General features: G+C 44.6%; 1 pseudogene; it reads right to left on the bottom strand.

Annotated features, from left to right (window-relative positions):
• Window positions 1-1,350: 1,350 nt before the first annotated feature.
• LOC147734787 (interferon-induced protein with tetratricopeptide repeats 5-like) lies at window positions 1,351-8,013 on the bottom strand (annotated as a pseudogene).
• Between the last annotated feature and the right edge of the window lie 3,459 nt (window positions 8,014-11,472).

Here is an 11,472-nt window from a genome sequence, read left to right as displayed (position 1 = left end):
AGAAAGCTCTTAATAGCGGGCAGAGACGGGCAGTCCAAGTGAAGATTAAGATCCCCTATCACAATAAAATTAGCACACCCCAGTGCCTCTATGCTAATAAGATCTGGGAGAGCAGCCCTAAAGGCCGAATCGCAGCCCGGAGGTCGGTAGATTAACCGGCCCGATAAGGTAAAATGGTGGCTGAACGAAATTTTAAAACGAGCACTTTCACACCCTGGAAGTTTGGCAGCCTTCCACTCACACGGGTAGCAGCTCTTAATGACCATAGCAATTCCTCCTCCCCTAGTGACCCTATTAAGGGTAAAGATAGAGTAGTCCGATGGAATAGCCAGATTAAGTATAGAAACGTCCGGGTCCTACAGCCAGGTTTCGGTAAGGAAAAGCGCATCAGGAGAGTCATCTTTAAGAAGATCGTATATCTCCTGATAATGCTTTGTCAGTGACCTGACGTTGAGACTACAAATACTGAGTTCACGTGATCGTTCCGTGCGTGTACGGGAAAAAGAACAATCCAACGATCGAATGAGGGAAGGAGCATCTAGCGACCAGGCCACTCAAGTGCAGTGATACTGACCACCTAGAGGATCCACGGGCGGAAGATCACACCGGAGCATCCGATCACGGATAGCCAGCAGATCAGCCCGTTGATAGGTAGTAATAGTCATGGTGTCCTGGTCTAGAGTCCTGCCGCGACCCGCGCTTCCTTAGCGCTGACGGGTGCAGACGGACAGGACTCTGGCACAACTCAGGCACAGCGAAGGCACGCCCGCTGCGCGTATCCACTGCGCGGGAGAGGGAGCTTTAAATAGGTATCCCTCTGGTCGTCAGGAGCGCTAGACCTCTCACTGCTGGTGTTCCCGCAGAGTCCACACCACACCACTCCAAAATGGCGCCCAAAGTCACCCCACCACCCGGAACCGGACCCGCAAAAGAAGCGGTGCTTTGCCGATTAGAGTGCAGGTAAGGGGGCCAAAGATACTAGCTAAGTAAAATCAGGGGAAAAACAACACAATGTAACAGAGATATCTAAAGGGAGCGTTAAAAATAGTGGCGCGATAGTACCAGCGCCAAGCGCAGTGCAGCGTTCAAAGTCTCAAAAGTGGAGCAGGGGGCGTGTAAATCTGCCCCATTGTGAACTGGGTCCTGTGTTATTAGCTCACACTAGGTCACCTTATCAATTAAGCTGATTCTCATTGGTCTATTATTTCAAAAAACATTTCTTCTGCTCTATTTATCCAAGCTTTTCCGTTTAGAATTCGGTTCTAAGCAGTCTGATCTGCTGTGGCCATACCTAAATGTAATGACGGCATCTTCTCTACTTTGTTGTTTCTACAAAATATCTCTTCCTTTCTAGATCCCTTGGAGGAGTTGTGAGAGATCCCTGGCCTCTTCTCTTCTGCCATCTCGCTCAAACATACAAATTATTTTTAACAACTCAGATTTACATTGATTTCCACTCTTTGTTTCACCCTCTACAAATACGTTGATTTCATCCTGTTTCTTATAGAGTAGCAATCGCCCGAAGCAGACATTAAAAGATTCCTGACATTTCTCACTGGCATGAGGAAGCTCGCTCTCTATTCATACAAAGAAAAGTTTTGCAAAGATACAAAGTGGATCCAATTGAATGGCTCGTTTGTAAGCCTGGATCTCTGCTGATATAGCATTTTCTGATGCCACTCTATTTGCATTTACATTCTTTATGAGTTGTCTCTAATAGAAGTAGCCCATGTCTCTAAGAAGAAGAGAATAATCTCCATCCATGGAATTTGCTTGTAATAGAATGTCACAGAATCTTTTACAATCTTGTGGTAGAAAGACTTGTGCACTTTTCTCAGAACCGAGGAACGCAACTGTTTTCACCACATCTTCTGCAAGATCTTGTGCTTGATCGAAGTCTGAATGCTTAAGCAGCCGAGCCAGGTAAGCCCTACACTCATAATTGATTGGCTTTTGGTGGATGACTCCCTTAAGTTTGGAAATTGCTTTTTCTTTCAGTTCTCTGTCTGCATCACAGCGTGTGGCCACTGCATAAAGTGCTATAGCCAGCCCAGCACAGAATTCCACATTTTTAGGATTTTCTAACAATGCTGCCTGGAAACAGCTTGCTGCCCGCTCTCCGTATCGAAAACTAATTGCCATTAGGGACCAACCAATCATTCCACTAATCTCAGGAGTATTTGGTGTAGATTGAGAGGGCTGAGAAAGGAACTGACTAATTGTGTCAGATTCGTCAAGGTATTGCTCTACCATTCCATTGTTGCACAAATGATAGTCGATCCAGGCGTAGTTACCAAAGAAAACCAACTTAAACCCTACCAAGTTGGTTTGTTGACCTTCTCCCAAAAACTCATCAGTTGTCCTAGTACTTTCAAGGGCCTCCTGGTACCTTCCTTCCCGCTGGTGTATATAGGCCTGGAGTGCGTAAAAGGTGGAACGGTTGTTGTAAGGCGTGTGTTGAAGTCTGAGGTTGAGACCTTGCTTCACGTGTCCTATATCAGTTTCGTCTTGCTCCTCAAGACTCCAGGTGAAGTGACACTGACGCTTCTCCAATATCTCCTTCAAAAACTTGGAACTGCAATGAAAAGAATGGCAGGGAGAACATGTTATACATCTCTCACTTCTTGGGAACAGTCAGCTGGACTTGTCAGCTTTGTGGTGATTCATTTCTATTCCGCAACCTGTGTGCAGCATTCTTTTTGCCCTTAAGTATGTGTATGTAATTGTGAGTATGAGAGTGGGTGTTAAGAAGAAGCTTGGATTCAGTTACTTAGAGCACTGGCAGGTGGTGAACTTTGAAAGAGATGGGGAGGGGAGGCAAATACCTGATCCAATTGTTTGGAGCCACTGAGAGATGGATAGGAGTTCAAGGGAATTGGAGGGGAGGGAGAAAATGTTAAAACAACGAAAAATATAAGCCAAAGTAGGCATTTTACTTCACACCTACAAAAATAAATAGATTAACAATCAATGCATTTTCCGGGTATAAATAAAAGAGCGTTAATGGAATATTCCTCCATGGGAAAGAAAAATATTGGACCCGGTCAGTGCCTTTCACTGCATGATATCCCAAAGGCAGAGACCAATACACAAATTGTTAACTTAAACTGGGTTTGATAATTCCTACAATATATGAAGGATTAATTAATGAAATGGCATTTATATTCAGCGCATGCAAAAAACAGCTACTTCTGGAACGAAGTGACTTCTTGCTAAGCATCTTTTAGGATCATGCACCCTCAAACACCATTGTTGGGTTGAGCATTCGAGACCTCTTGTATATACTTTAGTATATACTTATATGTAGTTTGTGGACTCGTGAGGTCATCCCTAGGACTTGCATGCTTCCGCTTAGAGACTGTTTTTTCTATTCAACTGCCTGTATTTAACTGTCTTAATATAAAAATATCAGTAAAGGTCAGTAAAATGCCAGAATTGCTTTCTGCTGAGGGACTTTCTCTAGATTCCAGTCCATAGAAATTGTCTTCCATGAGCACCCATAGACCTGGCGTGTCGCGCAGTTTGTTGCTTGCTTTCCCCCCATGTTAAAGCACAGTGGATGTTTCAGCACCCAGGCTAATGTGTTGCATAGCTAAATACATATAAGGTCCTAAAGGCAAAACTGATTGCAATGCAAATGCTTGTTAGATCTATCCTGCCTACCCCTTGAACATTATCAATCACATAGTTAAGTGCTATTGCTCTCTGTTGAGGGTGTCAAATTAAGTTATAAGGTGGTAATTGTTCATGATACACTTATGTGCTGGAGTCAAGGGTGTGATGAGGGAAAATAACAGTTGTTTGGTGGTGACATCTGTCAGTAGGGTGCGACTAGTTCAAGTGATCCCCAGTTACCCCCCCTGCAGACATACATGCTTCGTATTTTTGTTTAAGGATGCTTCATGTCTTTGTTTAAGACTTCATCTTTATGCAGATGTCAGGCAACCAACAGGATTAAATGCCAGGCATCCGATTTGCTTAGGACTTACCAGTGGGTGCTAATATGAATAATAATCTACTTGAAAGGGAAAAGATGGAAAAATGCAGTTACGAAGTTGTTAGACCCGTCTGCTTCTGAGAGTCCCCTCACCACTATGATTTCTTTTGTTCCCCTGTACCTCCCAAAATTTGTCGCTTTTCTTTGTCTACCAGGACTTTTTATGTGCTGTTTCATGGGGCTAGATGTTCCTTGACACCCAGTTGTTCACAAGGTTTTTGGCACCTATTTACAAGGCACCTGGCGAAACCTGTGACATTATAGACTGGGATTGGCAACCTGTATGAATGGCCTCAAAATGGTGGCCATACTTTTTCCTCATGTGAGTGACTCCCCTTGGAGCCTCCATGAACTTTGACCTTTCAAGGTTTTGGCGCCCTTTTACTTGGCGCGCATTCCTGACAGGAATTACTTTATTTCCCTCAGGTACACAAAATGGCTGCTCTAGAACCACAGTATGGTGGCTGTTAGGGTCCCAAATACATCTCAAAAGTGCCATGTCATTGGCCTAGCCAGAGAAGGTTCTAGAACCTACTGGCACGAGCCAGCACCTCAGGGCACTGGCTATATAAGGTTCAGTCCCTGGCGGCCATTTTAGATGATCAAGAAGACTAGATTGGATGATGATGTTCCAGATCTAGATGAAGAAGGAGATTCCAGACTTGACACCAGATTGACACCTGCCCTGTTGACCCCTGAGGTGGCTGGTAGCGCGGGCAGTAGAGTAGCAAAGGTCATTGGCGTTGATCCTGACTGGCGTTCCAGTCAGCTGCGTGTGCGGTGACCTTGCGCCTACAGCGCCTGCCCAGTGAGTGCCTCATTACCCATTACCCCCAAGAGACTGTGGCTGATTTCGTGTGCCTCCCCCCCCCCCCCCCGGTGGTGAATCACGATAGACTCAGCGGGTCGCGAGACGAGAGCAAGTTCGCCACGACCGCAATAGTCTTCTGTGCCCCTTTGCGACAGGCGCCTCCAGCGAGGAGCTCGGACGTCTCCGAGCCCCACCGGCGTAGAGTGCTTCCTGCGCAGTCTGAAGGTGAGGTGGTGCGCCGGGACGGGGAAAGGCCGGCCTTCGTTGGGCGGGACTACTGTCTCTGCCCCTCCCCAGTGAATCGGCAGCTGTAGCTGTGGGCAGGAACCATCCCTGTATGAGGAAGTCGGAGGGAGGCTCGTGGAGCCCCTGAGAACCCCGTCGCTGGTGTGAGAAGTGCTGTGCCCTGACTGAATTGTTTCCCGATTGCAGCCAATGTGAGGTGGGCCCGTGTCTTCAGTTGGGGAGCGGCGTTGTAAAGGAACTGTGAACCAGCATTTATTTGACTGAGCGCGAAGATTGTGTGACCTCTCCGGCAGCCAGTTCGTCAGTCTAAAGACTTTGAATTGGTGCTGCCTGAGTGCTAGCGGTGACAAAGCTCATAGGCGCGCTTAGACCCCACCGGCAAGCAGAGATCTCATCCCGGTGGCAGCCGAGTGTAAATGAAGTGTTCACTGTGTTTCCTTGCCTTTTAGATACACACGCATACTCCCCGAGTGAATCTTAAAGAGTCCCAACACTCCTTTTGTGCCCAGAGAAGCCTGTATTCATTCTCAGTGAAGTCATCATAAACTGTAAGAGTTATCTTTCCAAACTGAAACGTATTGCAAGAGTAATGTTCCTGAAGTATTTAATTGGTGGCAGCGATACCAGAATGAACATGTGTTTGTTTATCTAAATGAACCAGTCTTTATTCTGCTAAACAAAAGTGATATTTATTCTATTTATTGATGAAAATTATCCCTGATATTTATTCTATTTATTGATGATATTTATTCCTGAACTCATTTATTGTATTTATTCCAAAACCGAAACCCAGCAAATTGTGACCAAAAGAAATGCGTATGTGCTTTCCTATTTGATCCCTATTCACAACAGAGAATTTTTATACAAAGGAATCGTATTTTTCTACAGCAGTGGTGTGGTGTCCTTCTTTTTGGTGACTGTACAGGGAGTTATTATTGGGTCAGAGCCGGCTTAGCACGATAGCCTTCACTTGCCTTGACACTTGAGCCAAGCTACCCCCTTTGTGCTGGGCTTGCCCATCGCAGGTCCAACAGAAGTGCATACACTTTCAGGGGTAAAACATAACAGTATCCCTCTGGTTAGACATTTGTTAGAGCCACAGGCACTAAGCACTCAATTAGTAAACAAACAACATATGTCTATAGGTTTATTTGTACACGTGATGTGACAGAAATTGTAATCACTACTTTTACTTTGTGAAAAAGTTTGTTTCCAGAGTAGCCACGTGTATGTCAAATAGCTAATTGTTTAATGTGGATGGTTCATGCTCAGTGAAAAATGCGGATATATTGGCACATGTTCGCCCCTCTGAACACCGATTTGTATTTTGGTGTCTGATTTTGGTCCCTACATGAACCCTGATTAGCTTTTTAAAAATTACCTTCAAAAGATGCCCTTCATAAAGGAGAATAAAGATTTGAGACCCCTCATGACCGTAAGCAGTCTTTGCCATCTTCCTACAGTCTGCTGTGGTATGTTGGGTGAAAACTGATGGACTAAAATGCAGCCCGAGTAACTAGCATTGGATATATGCAAGCATTCCAACAACACCTTTGTGTTTTCTCCGGTGTGATGGATTAAGTTCTATAGTCAAGTCAAGTCAAACCACTTTATTCGATTACTTAAAATCATAAAAGTATGCTATACATGTGCGAAAAACATAAAAAATTGGTTAACAATGTAATATACAAGATAAAAATACAGTACAAGTTCATTAAAACAACATTAACAGTCATTTCCAAATTTAAAGCAATTGATTGAGCTACAATGTCATTGTATTAAAAAGGTTGGATTTCTTGTGCGGCTTTCTGTCTGTCCCTCTTATTTCTTACTGACGCGACAAGAAAGCTGGCGACACAAAACATAGTTACTGGAGATTCCAACAGTTGTAAATACAATAAAGCAGGTTTACACTGGATAAAATTCATTTTCTTTAGTAGAGGAAGGATAAACCTTTTCCTGGCATCATGGTACAAAGGGCAAAAAAACATAAAGTGCATTGTGTCTTGGGGGTAAAAATCGTCACATTTACACGGGGCGGCGTCTTCAGGTCTACTCCAGCCCTCCAAATCCCGGAGTACAGAGTGTATTTGGTTAAGCCAGAATTTTGTCAGTAGCCATCTATGAAAAGAATTTGTCACTATAGACAAATAAGGTGACATCGCTGATGACAAGGTAACCAAAACATGGTTGTAAGTACAAGTGCTGTGCACACGTATCACATACAAATACGTTCTTAAGTAAGAACCAAACAATTTTTAGAGAAAGTTCAAATAAAATGGTCAAAGTCCAAATGTAGTTTGCATCGTCATTTATCGTGCAGTCTTATTATTATTTTATTTTATTTTATTTATTCCATTTATATGGCGCAACAGATAACTAGAGGGTTTCCCGGCGCCTTGGATCAACGTCATTCCAAGGGACAATAGTTTAATGGTATCATTCTTGATTAAAGAGCCATGCCTTGACCCCTTTCCTAAATTTCATGTAATTTGTATCCAGGCGCAGATTAAGTTGGATTGAATTCCAAAGCGCCGGTGCCAAGCAACCAAATGATCGTCCTCCCAGTCTTACTCGCCTAAATCTGGGAACCTCAAATCTCTCCTGATGGATAGATCCGAGGTTCCGGGTCGGGATGTATTTCTGAACTAGTTTACACAGATAGGCTGGCGCTTCTCCTCTGTTTATTTTGTACATAAAGCACAATGCCTTAAATTTAACTCAGTTGCCCATCTTGAGCCAATGTAACTTACGTAGGTGTTCTGACACATGAGCTCGCCTAGGTAGATTGAGAAGTATCCTAGCTGCCGCGTTTTGCACGACCTGGAGTTGGCGTATAATTTCTTTGTTGGCCCCCAGGAGCAAGATGTTACCGTAGTCCAACCTTGACCCAATCAATGCTTGTACTACAGTTCTCTGAGCCCCATCCGGAAGTTGCCACAGGATTTTTCTCAGCCATTTGATAATGGCGAAGCAGACAGATGCTGTTTTAGTGACCTGAGTGTGCATTGTCAGTTTGTCATCTAGTATTACTCCTAAATTACGAGCTGATGTAACTGCTCTCGGGAGCGGCCCCATTTCAATAGGCCAATGGGCTGGACCCCAAAGATCTTTTTGGTCTCCGAATATAAGCAGTTCGGTTTTGTCACCGTTAAGTTTTAGTTTCCTGGAATGCATCCATTGTGCCATGCTCTGTAATCCGTGGTGAAGAGAAGAGGAAGTCTTTTTATCAGTTGATGACAAGGAAAACACCAATTGTGTGTCGTCTGCGTATGAAAAAATTGTCAGGCCAAATCTATCCGCTATATACGCAAGAGGGGCAATATAAATATTAAATAATAGGGGGCTCAGGATTGACCCTTGAGGGACTCCGTGTGGGGAAAATTGAATCTCAGAGTAGTTATTTTTGGAAAACACCTGGTACGACCTATTTGCTAAGACGTTCTCTAACCATCTCAGTGCTTTGCCTTTTATCCCTATTTCCTCTAGGGTTTCAAGTAGTGTTATATGCGATATAGTGTCAAATGCGGCACTCAAATCTAGAAGAATGAGTGCCGCCGTGCCCCCATTGTCTAATGTTAGACGAATCGCGTCTTGATCAGTACAAACAAAGATACAACAATGCATATTCGTCAATGCCGATCTTCTAAGCAGATAAGTAAATCGAAGGGCAATGCCCATTTTATTTGTGTTTCCCTTGTTTCCAGGGTGTGCCTACTAGCTACCACCCCCTCCTGACACCCCTCATGTAAGCTCTCTTTCTTCTTGACAATTGGTCCCACTTTACTCTGCAGCACCACCATTTGACGCATCACAGTGTGTTTTTTATGAAGCTTTGACTAGAGTGCAAACTAGTTTTACGCACAAAGACCACTCAACGCCGTAGTTTGGCGTACAGGTTGAAAAAGCGCTAAAACCCTAAGGTACCATCACGACTCGAGTGGCAGAATATGTAAACCACTCACGAAGATAAAGCTACAGCATTAATGCACCGGTATCTTACACGAATTAGCATATTAATTTTGTGTTACCAACTCTTCTGTGTGCACAGAGAGGAGCACTGAGAGGGTAATTGTCACAAACATGCATGAATTGTAGGAAACATTTGGCATTCATCTGTTTGTTTGTGTCTTTTTTTCCCTCTCCTGCGGGTAATTGCTGGGGGCCGATAATTCATGAGTACCTTGCTTACAACCAGGTTTTTAATAATTTTTTCCTGTTTGTGTTTATTTTTCACATTATTACCACCAGGTTAGGGTGAGCCTTACCGCCCTCATACCACCGGGGTCTACACTTTGGTCCTGACAAATGCCTAGGAAATAACACATACATAGGCAGAAACATGTTGACCTCACCAAGCAGGGCTTAGCTGATACATCGATTCAGCTTTTCAACTGCCCACTCCGTTTTTAACCGTGCCAGGTTGGCCTACTAATAAAAGTTTTTTAGGTTACAACCTGATCACTTCTAACTCACTTCACCCATCACGTACAGAATCACTAACCAACTCCGCAGTAACTCTGGCCTCAAAGCACACCAGGTTGGTTTTAGACCTTCCTGGTGGGGCCCTATGATGAAGCATGACACCAACCAAGTTGGTGAGTAATGGCCTTCTGAAAGAATCTAATTTGATTCTTTTTTCATTTGTTCACTCCTCCTCTCGTTGAGAGGTACACTCTTTTGTTGATCTGATTGTCTCAGCTGGTTCTCCATCTTTTTTCCAGTTATATGCAATAACGCTTGGAGTTTCTTTTGGTCTTTCCCGTATCAGCATTTTTAAGTGCGAGATCTGATCTTCTTCATGAAGCCAGGGTGCTGGCACAGCCTGAGATACAATTGCTGACTGAGGATTAGTCATGCTCTAGGTCGGCTGTTAGGATAGACTGGTTGGATCTGAGGGTGTGGGTCCAGTCTGCTTCTGCTATTTGGTTCGAGTTGCGGCTAAAGTTGATGGTTGGCTCTGGTTGGCTATGGTTTGCTGGATTTGGTCTATTGACATAGAAGTGTATGATTGAGTCGTCTGTCCATGTGAACGTGGTGAGGTGGGCAAAGGCAATCTTGCTGCAGGCTGAGAAGACTAAGTTGAGTGTGAGCCAGGTGATGTGAGTCAGGCCTTGTATGAGCTGCATAAGTCCGATGTTGATAAGGCTGCCCAAGAGGTCAGTGGTGTTGAGGTCTGATAGGTCATTGAGATGAATGTTGAGGTCGCTGAGCAGGAGGAAGTCATTGGGTCGTATGGTAATGAAAGTGAGGAGGTTGCTGAAGGTGCAGCGTGGTCCTAGTGGTCGGTGAGCAAGGGTGGCTGATATGGTAGTGGAGTGGCTGAGATACAGTTTGACATGCAGGTCTTCCATGAGCGTGGTTGGTTCTTCCGTTGAGGTAGTGAAGATGATGTGTCTTTATGGATGATTTCGAGGCCTCCTCCAGGTTTCTGTAGACTGTTGTGATGGACAATCTTGCTGCCAGGCAGGGGTGGCCACTGCGATTGCAGGGATGAAAGACAGATATTTTGTTGACAAAGAAGATTTCCAGGGAGTGTGCATTGATGAGGTCCCATACCTCAGTGTCATGTTTGCAGATAGATCTGGTGTTAAGGAGCATGCAGCTGATGATGGGTGAACTGTTCAGAGCCTGGCGTAAAGGAGATGCTGCAAGAGAAATGGCAGTGATCGCATGAGAAGGGTACTGCCAGTCAATGAGATGCAGTGAGGGGGCAGGAGTTTGACGGCATCTGGTGTTGAGTGCCAGCAAGTCATTGGAAGTGTAGTGGTGGTGGCTGGATGGACCAGGATCAGTGGCGCTGGGCATGGTACAGTCATGGAGGGGCACCGATGGGCTTTCTGTTGGTACGCCAGCAGCACAGATGTGCAGTGACCACCATAAAGTAGGTCGTAGGAGGGGGAGGAGTGCAGAGGGCTAGAAAGGGGCGGGAAACCACAGCAGGAGAAGGCATGTTGAAGTAAAGGTAAGGAGAGGAGGGAGGGGGAGTTTGGAAAGATAGGATGGTTTCTGCAGCAAGGGTGACAGGAGGAGCAATATCAGAAGGAGCAGAAAGGAAAGAGAAACAGGCACCAATACAGGCACAAAAGACTGGAAAAGAGCACAAAAATGCACACAGAAGACTGAATAATGAAACAAGCAGAAGAGACAAGCAGTAACAAAAAATAGGCAGGCACAAAAGACAAAATTGCACTAAACCAAAAAAGCACAAAAGATCACAACAGCTGAAAAGAGAAACAAATGGGCACAGAAGTGAGCACAAAATACAAAAGGGCACTAAGCATAAGAGAAAAAGACCACAAGAGCCAGATAAGGCTAATGGGCACAGAAGGCAAAACAGGCACAGGCACAAAGCACAAAATTGCACAATAGGCAGAGTGCAGAAGCAAGAGTGTAGAGGAGTGAGTGACACGAGAGA

The sequence above is a fragment of the Lissotriton vulgaris genome, chromosome 1_2, assembly GCF_964263255.1.
Source record: "Lissotriton vulgaris chromosome 1_2, aLisVul1.2, whole genome shotgun sequence".
NCBI classification, from domain to species: Eukaryota; Metazoa; Chordata; class Amphibia; order Caudata; family Salamandridae; genus Lissotriton; species Lissotriton vulgaris.
Note: the sequence above shows the minus strand (reverse complement) of the source record. Positions and strands in the feature narration are given on the sequence as shown.